The 12,830-nt window shown below is 44.3% G+C and overlaps 2 protein-coding genes across 13 annotated transcripts in view; one reads left to right on the top strand and one right to left on the bottom strand.

Annotated features, from left to right (window-relative positions):
* Nucleotides 1-12,830, bottom strand: part of CDK5R1 (cyclin dependent kinase 5 regulatory subunit 1) — a 67,251-nt gene that overhangs the window by 44,742 nt on the left and 9,679 nt on the right. The window lies entirely within an intron of this gene.
* MYO1D (myosin ID) overlaps nucleotides 1-12,830 on the top strand; it is a 375,367-nt gene that overhangs the window by 358,748 nt on the left and 3,789 nt on the right. The gene's annotated exons all lie outside the window — the stretch shown is intronic.

Here is a 12,830-nt window from a genome sequence, read left to right as displayed (position 1 = left end):
ATCTGGCATTAAGTTCAAGCAGATAAAACTGATGGCTCTACCATAGATTCGACATGACATAAAAGCATTGCAACCTTGTGGCAGCTGCTGTCTTCAACATCTTCAGACGCAGGCATCCTGTGATGCCTCTAAGATGAACGCATGGTGGAGTTCTATATTTCTTGTAGCCACCATGATAGACTAAGTACCACTGTCTGAAACAGAAGTAGTTTAACAGTTCTTTAGACAGCAGGAAGAGCAAGCTACAGAGTGAACAAGTGACTTTTGTAGCTTATACATGAATAAAAGGAAAGAGCCTTGTGATAAAGGCATTGGCCTGGGAGCCAGCAGATTGGTGTTCCTGCTACTTGCTTTGCTATTGAATTGCTGTGTGACTTTGGGCAAGCCACTTAAACTCTCTGTGCCTACTCTATCTGTAATGAGAAATGGAATTAATTAATATTTGCGGCATGCTTTGAAATTCTCTGATGGAAGGTACTGTATTTGTCCAAAAAGACAAGGAGTACTTGTGGCACCTTAGAGACTAACCAATTTATTTGAGCATGAGCTTTCGTGAGCTACAGCTCACTTCCAAAGCGTACAATCATGCTATACTGTACCACGTATTCATATGGTGGAAGTCAATGTGCAATTACAGCTTTTAGCATGATGGTTCAACTCTAGATCGCTCCAAATCCACTTCCTATGGTGCTGAGATTACCTGCCTGATCAGGGAGCAAAGCTCAGATTGGAAACAGTTTCTTTGCTGCTTTCAAAGACAGAAAGGAATTACACAGCTTCAGGTGTTGCTTGGCTCCAGGTAGAAAATCTCACACCATGCAGAAGGGCCAATTAGGGTCACTTTGAACCCAGCTGACCTGACTTGGCATTAAAATGCCTGAAAGGACCCACTCTGCTCGTCCACAATGGAAATATAGTTTCTGTGTACGAGTTTTCCTTTATTCAGATACAGTTTCCTTTTATTATTCTCACATCCATTTCTCAGCTTTCACTCACATTAACACCAAGTGTCAGCTAATATTGTTTTATGGAGCAAGGCACTAAAATGCAAGTACTTATCTCTAAAATCCAGTAACTTTTTGTTAAAACATCCTGTTTCTCTCTCTCTCTCTCTGTCTGTGAAAGCTCAAAGCAGCATTTCACAAGGCAGATTTTGAAAGCTCTATGTGGTTTAGGATGTCACCATAACCCTGTGTGTGAATGTGTATTCAGCCTTGTGCGTGCTTTCAGAGTAGGCAAAACATTACGTATACAATATTAGTCAAAAACAAATGTGGCCACCTAGTTGCATTTAACGAGTGAGTGGAGAGGAGTGGTTTGGACCAGAAAAATGAATTCTGTTGTTCCACTCTTATCTACGGCTTCTTACTACTTATATTTATAACTAAAGAGAGCAAGGGAGAAGTTTAGAATGATACAAAACCCAATGTCAGACAGGATGTTGGTGGCTTGGTTTGGATGATATTGAAACAAGAAACTACAGCTTTCACAGGTTGAGATCGTCCCCTTATTCTGACTGGCAAGTTTGCATAAAAGAAGACATGAAGTTATCTATCAAGGTAGTTGACTGCCAGTCAGTCACATCCTTTAGCCTCCTGTGGGCTGGTAAGCCTTATTGTACTACCCAGTGTATTTTAATTAGAGCTGGGTGAAGAAAAGTATTCCATCTCATCAAGGATTTCACTCTTCTGAAGTTTGGTTTCATTCTGATTTGGAATGAAATCCAAAAAAATTGAAATGTCTGTGGGGGGATGTAGCCCCAGCTCTAGGGCAGTCCACTGGTGGGTTGCTGCAGACCCTGGAAGTCCTGGCATCCCCAGGAGCCAAGCTGGTGAGAAATTACCTATAAGTGAGAAATTAATGGGACATATAACCTTTCACTTCTTTGGTGCCTGTTGAAATCCCAGTCTAGGTGGTAGTGACCAAACACTACTAATTACCTGATGGCTATGATTGTGAAATGAGTTGATTTCTCAGTCCAGTTCCACATGGACAAGGATCTGTGTCATAAAATCTACCATTACACTGGCCCCTAAATGTTGCCTCCTTTAGCCGTCTCAACAAAGACACTAAGGACTGAATGGGCTATGGAGATGTGGGGAAAATTTTAAAATAATCTAAGTCTCATTGACTGTCAGAGCCACGTAGCTTTTGAAAATTTTACTCTTAACTACTTGTCCCTAGAAAGAACAGAGGGGAAAAATTTGCACCATTGTTAACTGTGCTGTGTACTTCTTTTGGGAATACGCAAGAGCCCTTTAGACAACAGGGCTGTCAATCCCACACCTTTCACCAGAATTTAATATTCATAAAGGGGTATGTGTATGTGAGACTATTCATGCCCCTCAATGCCAACACAGAGGACTATATTTTACATAATCAAGCAGATGAGGGGGCTGGAGATGCCATGTACTATAGATACATGGAAAAAAACAACTAAGTATCTGGGCCATTTTTGGTACATTTGAGGTGAGCTCAGAGAGTGCCTCTCCTGAGTTGCCCTTTCTCTTCTCACTTAAGTATCGGGTTACATTAGAGATGAGCCATCACGTATTTTGATCTCAATAACACAACATTATACATACATAACAAACTGCGCATCAAGAAATCACATTCAGTGTCAAAAGACCACTAGTTCCCATGAGTTCCTTGTATCTGTTCAAATGGGTGTGACACTGTTAAATTGTCACAGTCAGTGTCTTTGTGAATTTGTTTTTGTCACAGGAATTCCTTTTAGCCAGACTAGCCAATATTCTGTCTCTGAAGGTGCAAGAAATCCCACAGGAGTCATATGTGGGACAATTCCCTCCCCTCCCCCCTTTAAAAAAAATCACATCTTAACCCTTATAGCTAGAAATTGGCTTTAGCTCTGAGGCAAGATGTTTTATATCCCTTCCAAATTTTTTGTTAGCTTTAACTGTATTAACTCTGGATATTCTTGTTATCCATAAAATTGCCCAGTCCACCTTCGAATTTTGCTAAGTTTTTGACCTTAATGACATCCTATAACAGAGTTCCACCATCTATTCGCATGCTGTTTGAAAAAAGTATTTTTGTTTCAATTTTGAATTTTCCACCTTTCAGTTTCACTATATTTATATTTGTTCCTTTGTTTTTGTGTTATGAGCCAGGGAGAACAGAAGCTCCCAGTCTACCTTCTCTAGACCATTTATTATTTATATACTTCAGCATGTCCTCTCTTATACATACTTCTTTCTAAGGTATGCAATTCCAGTCTTTTCACTCTGTCTTCACATGGAAGCTTTTCCATGCCCTGAATCATTCTCATCACCATTCTCTGAATCCCCTCCAGTGTTGCATGCCATATTGCCGATAAGGCTGCACTATTGACTTATACAACAGCATAATATTTTCCATATTATTCTCAATCCTATTCCTATTGTTTCCTGACATTTTGTTTGCTTTTTAATTGCAGCTGCACTTTCAGCAGAGGTCTTAATTGAGCTGTCTACAGCCTTGACCAGGTCTCTTTCCTAAGTTGATGCAGTTATCTTAGAACCCTGTAAGGGGGACACCCACTGTTTACCATTCGCTATGATTAAAATTGGCCATTTATTCCTAGTTTTTGTTTCCCATCTCCTAGCCAGATTTTGATGCATGGCAATACTTTGATGACTTCCCATGATGACTACAAGCCTCTTTTATGGAAACTTGTCCAAGGACTCTTCAAAGTTTAAAATGTCAACCCCTTGTCCTTTTCCTCTACTTTGCTAATACATTCAGAGAAGTCTGATAACTTAGTGAGGCAGTATTTTCCTTTGCAGAAATTGTACTGATTAGACCCTATCGTATCATGACCTTCTAGGTGTCTGAATATGCCACTTTCTAACTATGATTTCAACCAATTTACCAGGTGTATATATAAGGCTTCATGGTCTGTAATTTTTTGGACCACCCCTGGAGCCTATTTTAAATACAGGTATATTATTTTATTTTCAAGTCCTCTGGTACAGTAGCTCTTTCTAATTATAGTGCATATTTTTGCTAGTAGCTCAGTGACCTCATATTTAATCTTCTTTAGAACTCTCGGATGGACCATCTGGGCCTGGTGACTTTTATTGCTTTTTAAATAGTCAGTTGTTCCAGAACCTCCTCTTCTGACCTCTCAAACTCTGATAGCAGCTTATCTTTATTACCAGAAAAGAGCAGGTCTAGTGTAGGGCTCTCCCAACATTCTCTGTGGTGAAGACTTTTGTAAAGATGTCCTTTAGTTTCTCAGCAATGTCCTTATCTTCCTTTAATTGCTCCCTGCTGGTGAACCAGCAGGCCCAGGGCTTCTTTTGCAGTCTTCCTGTTTCTGATATACTTTAGCTATCTGCTCTTTGAAATCCATCTTGGCTCTCCCAATTTCCCTCTTGCATGTCACCTGCTGTATTTCTGCTCTTATTTATCTCTTTCCCTGGGGTTACATTTTTGAATTTTGAAGGAACTCTGATTTGAATAACCTCCCAACCTTGCTATTTAGTAAGCCAGACTGGCTCATTCCTTGCCTTCCAAGTTCCTTTTTTGTCCAGAGGTTTGCCAGCCTTCTAAGACTCTGGTTCCTTAGGCTGCATTCATGCCACATCTAAGGATTTTACTTCCTTTACTTTTGCCTTTGAGCCCTTTTTGACTAGCTCCCTCACTATATTGGACTCTCCTTCTCTGAAGTTCAGTGTCACTATCATGTTCTGACACCTTCCCTCTCCTCTAGATCATTGAACCTAATTATAGGTGTCAAGGAATTGCTTCTCTAAACTTTGTCCCATTGTGCTTTTTGACTAGCTTAAAGGCAGGTAGTTGAATTTTCCCCATTATTATTATTTTGTTAGACTTTGCTGCCTCTTGTATCTCTCTGAGCATTGTGCACTCGATTTCTTTCTCTGTCTGGAGGCCCGTAGAATGGTCCTACTCGGATATTTATATTCTTTCAGCTTGGAATTTGTATCCATACGGATTCAGCTGTGTGATGTTTTCCACTTAGAATTTTTATCTTGCTAATTCTATAGAATCTTTTAGACACCACACTGTTCCCCTGTCTCTGTGGCCTAGTCTGTCCTTCCTGTATAGTTTATAGCCAGGAATTACAATAGCTCGTTTATTTTTTGTTATTCCACCATGTTTCCATAATGCCTGTTATATCAAGAGCTTCATTCATGGCCACGCATTCTAGTTCACCTATTTTTGCTTTTAAGCTTCTCACATTCATTTTATCATGTTCCTCTTTTTATTTAACTCAGTCTGACACTGCTGTTCACACAGAAATTTCATCTGATCTTTCCCTACCCCTGCTCTTGCTCAGTTTTGTTTCCTACCCTTTATTGGATATCTTTGTATTATTAACATTGTTGACAGATATCTCTGTCCGATTTATGTGCTCTTTGGCTCATGTCTGTTTTCTCCCCAGCTCCCAGGTTAAACCCTCAGTCAAAACCTTAATTTCACATGCCAGCGATCTGGTTTCACTTTCATTAAAATGGAGCCCCATCCCTTCCACGTAGGCTCCCTCTTCCCCAAAATATTCCAAGGCGCCTAAGAAGTTTAAACCTCTTTTCTGTACGCTATAGTCTCAACCACACACTGAGTTTAGAATCTGATCTTTAAATAAAAATACAGCTACTACTCATATGGTACATATATGTGCTTTCATCCAGAGAGCAATTGACTCTCTTTGCCATTAGTTTCTCTAATGAGCACAAGGCAATAGAGGCTAGTGCAAAGATGAAGGGAAGTCATTTTGCATGCCATGATGGTTTGGAGCAGATGCAGGAAAAGTCACTGAATCCTGCAGAGTTCACTGAGCCATTAAATCCAAATAGAAATAAGAAAGCCCTCACACAACCAGCCGAGATCAGTAGCTGTCACTTGTACTGCCAAGATGTGACGAAAGAGAGTGTCTCTATCCAAAAATACTGTCTGCCATTATACAGAAGGACCTCAGTGTTTTCGCAAAACACCAAGACCTTCATCTGACTCCAAAGATAAAATTTATCTTGTGGTCTTCTTGCCAAGGCTGGAACGTTGCTGGTTTTGTTCCCTTTTGCCCATGAGAGCTCCCTTTCTTCCTTCACACTCATGCAGGATTACTTCATGCCCAGATTTCAGGGAATTGCATTCCCCTCACATTCTCCAATAACTACATTGTTTTTATTCCCCAAAAGGTGAAAGATGCACAGCAGCAGCATCCTACACTTCTTCCTTATCAGCAGTGTCTTCTCATGGCGAAGAAAATGCCATGGTATTACTTCCATCCACACTTGAGTTAAACCTCATGGTACACGGCCAAACCCGCCTTAACTAGCCACTCAAGGAGCTGGCTGAAAGCCAGAACTAATTCCATAAAGGTGGAGCAGAATTCTACTAGCGATGTTTGGAGATATTTTGGGACAGACTTTTGTCACAGTATGTTGGCTAGTAAGGGAGTCACGGTGTATAGAAAGGTTTCAGAGTAACAGCCGTGTTAGTCTGTATTCGCAAAAAGAAAAGGAGTACTTGTGGCACCTTAGAGGCTAATAAATTGGTTAGTCTCTAAGGTGCCACAAGTACTCCTTTTCTTTTTGGTGTACAGAAATTGTAGGATCTGAGGGAGAAACTGTCCAAGAGGCCTGTGGAATGGATAGTGACCCAGAAGAAGGTGCTTTGGAGCAATCTTTTCCTTGCAGATCAGTGCACAGTAATGATCAGCCTACTCTTGGCTGTGAAATCTGCCACTTCTCCTGCTCTCTGACCTCTGGGGTACATGCTTTCTGCAGGCACAAGCTGATCATGGATGGAGAGTGGTAGAAATGGAGAACAGTTGCAGGATGGATGCAAGGCAGAAAGTGGGTTCTGATGAAAGGCGTAGCTTTAAATCGGCTTTTGGTTTGCGCCAGCTTTACAGTTCCCCTTGAGAACACAAAGTAGAGGTTAATTCAGTTACCTAGAGCAGAGGATATTAGCTTTGAAGTCATTCTCACTAAGAAACTAGGTTTCAGTAATTATATGTGATATATTTGAGTCCAGTGGCCTGACTTGAACCAAATGAAACAGAGACTATGGCATTAGCACCCATATAGTACTTCACAATTGTAAACTAATGTTTGAGCCCCAGATGAGTTATGTGCTCTCTCACTGGCCAAAGATACAGAAGGATCCTGTGAATAAGGCACACAACTGGAGTCAAGAGGCCCGGGTTCAGTTTTTGACACTGCCACTGACTTGTGTGAGCTTGGGCAGGGTGCTTGACTTCTCTATGTTGCACCTGTTTTCCCCCCGGTGGAGTGGGATAGTTATAAAGCACTTCCAAGTCCTTGGATAACACTAGAGAACACAAGGGAATTTTATTAAGCACAGTTGTTTCTAAAACTTGTCTATGGACTAGGTGATTTATTTTTTTAAATAATGAACAAATTCAGGAGCATTCCTCAATCACTGAAAATGCTGCCAACATGGAAGCACTGAAATGAGGATGGACTTTGAGACAGGGTTATGACCTCACCTCTGTATTGCCAGATTGTAAATTTGAGCTTTACTAGTGTGAGTTCTCTTCCGTCTTACTGGAGCTTTTCATGTGTGAATTATTTTATTACTATGGAAGGCTGGGAGAAATGAAGCATGGGGTTTAGAGTTAGGCTTTCCTATTTGAAGGACTGACTAATCCATTAGCCAGAGAATGACTGTGGAAGTGAGAACTTTCACTAGCCTGGATAACATCTGTGTCCTAGCTCAATCTGACCTGCCAAACACCAGCCACCCCAAAGGGTATTTTCATTAGGTGTTGCATTAGCCTGTGAAATCGCATTGTCCACCCGTACCACTAAAGACTTACAGCGGATCTCCATTTCAGTCTCTCCTCTCTTTTTGAGAGCCTGCAGGAGACTGGGGAATAGTGGATTTACCTTCCCCCGTGCCCTAGTATGCAGTATTTAGATCAGTCAATAACATGCATGCTGATAAATTCGAGTTGTACCAATGGGCTCTGGAAGATGCTTTGGTTTTTTGGCTAAAGCAGACAGCTGTTTTCTGCCTTTCAAGTCCGTGAATATACCATCTTACCTCAGGGCTACTAGCATCTGTCATCTCCCCTTTCTGCCACTGCCATAACAGGTGTGATGCTGCTTTGATGGATGGAATGAAAACCAAGTTGACATTTCTTTCACCTTCTTACTCGTCAGCATATTGACAGACCACTGGAGTATTATCTGAGAGCCTTGGTGCATTGGCACACTGACCTGTTCGTACTGCTTTAGGGGGATTCTCAGGGCTGCTTTGCCCAGCAGGGAGGCTGAGGATGGGGTTGGACAGTCCTTCTTTGGACTCACAAAAGTGGATGCTTTGGCTGACTCCTCCCGACACACGTCTCCTGGAAGAGCCTGCAGTCTCTTCTGACCATACAATACCAGCCAAAGTACTGAGGATTCGTGATCATCACCAGGAGGTTATATTGATCTGAAAGCATTTGTGTGAAGCCAGTTGGAAAGGCTGGAAACACTATTTCATGGGGACTGCTATTGTAGGGAGCGGAGCAGATTGGATCCCTGGGAGGGAAAAATTTACTGGGCTGCAAAAAAAAACCAAAACCAGCTGCTTCGAGCACTCCACAGGAATCTGTCTCGAGTATGCTTCTCTGGTTTCTCTCATCCAAGCAGAGCAACATGTTGTATGAACAATTGTTAGTTTAGCCTCATGGTACCCCTCTGAGATAGGTGTCATTATCCCCATTTTCCATAGGGGAAACTGAGGAATGGGATGGCTAAGTCTCTTTCTGAAGGTCATGCAGGAATTCTGATGGAGCTTGGAATAGAACCCAGGTCTTCTGACTCTCAGGCCTGGAGCCCTGTTCACAAAATCATCCTTCCTTTCCCGTGGAGAGGAGGGCTAATGAGAGTCCTTCTGCCCCATTTGGGGTGGGCTGCTCCTCCATGAGGGTCCACAGAGTTAGAGGCCAAGGTATCTGATAGCTGTTAATAGCCTGTCTTACCCTACTGGTTTGAGGAATACAGCTGAGGAGAATGAAAGTCAGGAGCCCTTCTCCTTTTCTACAACTGCTTCCTGTTAAACCCACCTTCCCCGCGCACGTTGGCGAGAGTCTGTTGGAACCTCTGATTGGCTTTTCCCTTTGTACAGCTGGTTCTGCTAAGCCATGGTAAAAATAGCAAATTAAGTAGGGACTTCAGCTGCTTCTCACTGAGTCACGACTAAATAAGTATTAAATACCCGTTTGCGTGCTGCTTCCAGTTGTCCTGCTAATGTGACTCCCCTAAATAGAATGACTATATATTTTTTTAAAAAGTCATTCACACGTTAATCACATGGGTGCGCTCTAACTCATGCGGTTCCTGGGACAAGGTGCTCTTTCAGGTGCACTGGGGAAATCCTCTTTGAACAGAAGTTGTGGCAGCAAAGGGGTTAATAGCCTAGGTTGGGACTTTTTAGTCTAGCAGACAAAGGCCTAACAATTGCCAATGGCTAGAAACAAGGCAGAAGGTTTTAAGTGAGGATTAGTAACCATTGAAACCACTTCTCAAGGGTTTGGTGGATTCTCTGTCACTAAAAGTCTTTAAATGAAGATTGGACACTCTAACTCAAACAGAATCACTGCAGGAATCACGAGGTGCAATTCTCTGGGCTGCGTTGTACTGGAGGTCAGACCAATCAGTTTCTTAGATTCATAGGTTTTAAGGCCAAAAGTGACATGTGCAATGATGTCACATAGAATGAATCCAGATCTCTCATCCTTCAGGATCTCAGGCAGTGCCCTGTTTGATGTATCATTTGTCCGGTGCATGGGTGGGTGCTCAGTGTATAAAGGCAGGATTCAGTGACGATCAGTTCTAGTCATTTGACATGTTAATATCTCTGATTTTTTTAAAAACATATACTTGTTTTTTCTATTTTCTCCCAAACTGTACTTCAATAAAAAAGTGACGTGCTCAGGGGAACTAATGGACAATCCTTGCAGGCACCCTCCCCTGCAACCCACTCAGTATCGGCTCCCCAAGGCCCTGTCTCAAGCAGAGTCCCTTGGTGTGCTCCTGGCACAGACTGTGGAGGCTGACAACTAGATGCTGGCTGTGGGCAGGGACCAGAACCACCCCTTCCTGGAATTCTGTCCCTCTGCAGTCTTTGCCAGAAGCAGACCAAGGGGCTTTGCTTGTGTCAGGGCTTCGGGGAGTCTTTTTAAACCCTTCAAATCAATTGGAAAACTTGCCTGCTTGGGAATAGGAGCAACTGGTTTTTAAGGCTGATATTCCGGGGTCTTTTTAGGTCCAGCTCCTTCCGACACCTTCATCCACTTCCCCCAGTTGGGCGATGGCTGAGGGGACAGGAAGAATTGCTGCAGCTGCCCTTCTTGCTCCTGCACGTTCCAGCCAGAGCCATGTGGTGCAGTGCTCCATGGCACAGAGTGCTCCACAGGCTGGAGCTCCTCAGGCACAGCGCCGGGCAGCCTTGAGGCACAAGCATGCTCGATCCCCCTGCAGCCCTGCGAAGGAGGAGGGCAGCATCCTTGGCCACTGAGAGGGCCTGGTCCTCGCCAAACTGCTGGGTCAGGCACACAACTCTCCCCTCCGTACTGGGGACAGGAGTGGAGAAAGCGAAGAGATCTCTTCCTTAAGATCAGCCCAGGAAGAATTACAAAAGCCCTCCTTTGGTTTTAACTCCTCCTTTCGAGGCTGTCTGTCCTACAGAGAGCAGCAAAGAGATTGCAAACCTGGAAGAGGTAGGTGGTCTGATTTCAGCAAGCTCTGGAACTATAGATAGGGCTCTTCTGGAAGGCTTTCCAGCCAGAGTTCCTCACTTGACATCAGATGTCCTAAATCCAAAACAATCTCCCAACATAGGGAGGCTTCCAAGATTCTCTGGTGTGTGGGCGAGCTCACCACTTCACACCACTGGGTATTGGAGACAGTGAAAGAGGGTATGCCACTGCAGGAAAATTCCCTTGAATAGTCACAAACATCCTAGTAGCGCTTGTGTCCTACCTCGGAGAGAGAGGGTTCTAGATTTATCGTTTTTGGACAATCTTCTCATCTAATCCCACATTCAGAATGCAGCCCTTCAAGGCCTATCTGACAGACTCTATTCTGCAGAAGCACAGGGTCCTGATTAGCATAGAGAAGAGTCATCCTTAGCCATATCAGCACTTCCCCACCTGGGAACGATCCTAGACGTTGGCCAGGTCAAGGACTTCATTTCAGAGGACAGAAAGCAAAAAGTCTTTTTGGGTGATTCATCAGGAATTCTCCTTTCAGGCCTTAACTCAGCTCCTGGGCAAGCAGGACACTCTGCAATGGGCCCACATCCATGAGGTCCCTCCCAAAGCTTCTCCTTTCTCACCAGAAGGAAATTTCATCCAACCAGGATATATGGGTTAGTGTTCAAAACTGGTTCATACCTCCGTCAAGTGGCGGGCTTGCCCCCCAAAGTTCCAGTGAGGTTCTCTAGTGACAGAACCAGAGAGGACACCAGTCTCCAGGGCTGGGGGCTGACTCCAGCTCCAACCTAGCCCAGAGTCTGGGTGAGGGAGGGAGAAAGCAAAGAATGTATAAATTTAGCTGGGGCTGTGTGCCCTCGGGCTAGCTCGTCACTCTCAACAAGCCGCCTGTAACTACCATGTCCCAGCCATGCCACCATCAGTGCCACAGCCAGGGCATGACAACCACGAGTGGGGACGGCGCACCCGCACTCCGCAAAGACGTGACTCCTGACATGGGCGGAGCAGCCTCTAAGCTCCAGCACAGCCACCCACCTCAAGGGAAGCAGGTGAGCAGACCGTCACTTTGAAAAATGTCATGGGATCCAGACTCTGTTCCCCCAAGTCCCTCCAAACATGCAGCTTTCTCATTCTGGGCCTTTTGCCCCACAAGCCATCTGAAAGGTTCTTCGCAGAGACGAGATCCCAGAGCACAAGCCTGAGTTGCAGCAAACCTCTGCTGGTTGTATGGCTCCCAGGGTCTCCAAGAAGCCTCTACACTCATTTGGCCCGACTGGAGAAGCACAGTGAGAAAGAGGTGGTGAAGCCAGAGCCCCAGTCTCAGAGAAGCAAAGCCAATGGGGGCTGTCCCCTGCAAAAAAATAAATGGAGGCACAGCATATCCTGTGGGTCTGTGCATCGAGCAACAGGGATAAAAGCATTGCAGGGGCCTGTGAGACCTCAGGCAGATCCACTACTCTCCAAGGGGATCAGGCACCTTGCCCGGGAGAAGAGTTCCTGTAAGGCAGCGATGTGGGCCTTGAGCCACACATGGACAAAGCATGGGAGGAGCAACACCAGGGCATTGCAGAATGTGCTGCATTAACAGCAGGCAGGGTCTCCTCCTTTTGGATGTGGTTGGGATTCTCCTTCCACACGTACAGACTGCTTTGTACATCCCACAGCTCTGACCACCCGGCACAGAGGGGACAGGAGAGAGAACTTGGTCTTCATGCCCAACAGTCTGTCCTCCCTGTCCAGGGAGCATTTTTTGCATTGGAGTCTTAATACTTGCTTCTGTACTGAATGGTCTTTTACATCAATGCAGAGTTTAGAATTAAAAAGCTGGGAGAGTTCTTGTATCCCCAACGTTCTGTGACAAGTATCTCTACTCGGTGGTTGTGTGCTCACCTTTCTGGGTAAAACATTGTCAGCTTTGGAAGCTAGTGATCTGGTGATATCTAGGAGCGGGTGGTCGGGGCTCCTGCATGGCTTATGGGGCAGAGAGTGCTGGCGAATTCCAGGAAGGGCTGGTTCTGGTGCCTAAATGCAGCCAAAATCTATTGGTCTGCCTCCATGCCCCGGGAAGAAGGGGCACACCTCACATGTTGGACATGCAGAGTACCAGAAAGAAAATTCACAGGGGGTAATTATCCCT

This window comes from Eretmochelys imbricata, chromosome 27, assembly GCF_965152235.1.
Source record: "Eretmochelys imbricata isolate rEreImb1 chromosome 27, rEreImb1.hap1, whole genome shotgun sequence".
Lineage (NCBI taxonomy): Eukaryota > Metazoa > Chordata > Testudines > Cheloniidae > Eretmochelys > Eretmochelys imbricata.
Note: the sequence above shows the minus strand (reverse complement) of the source record. Positions and strands in the feature narration are given on the sequence as shown.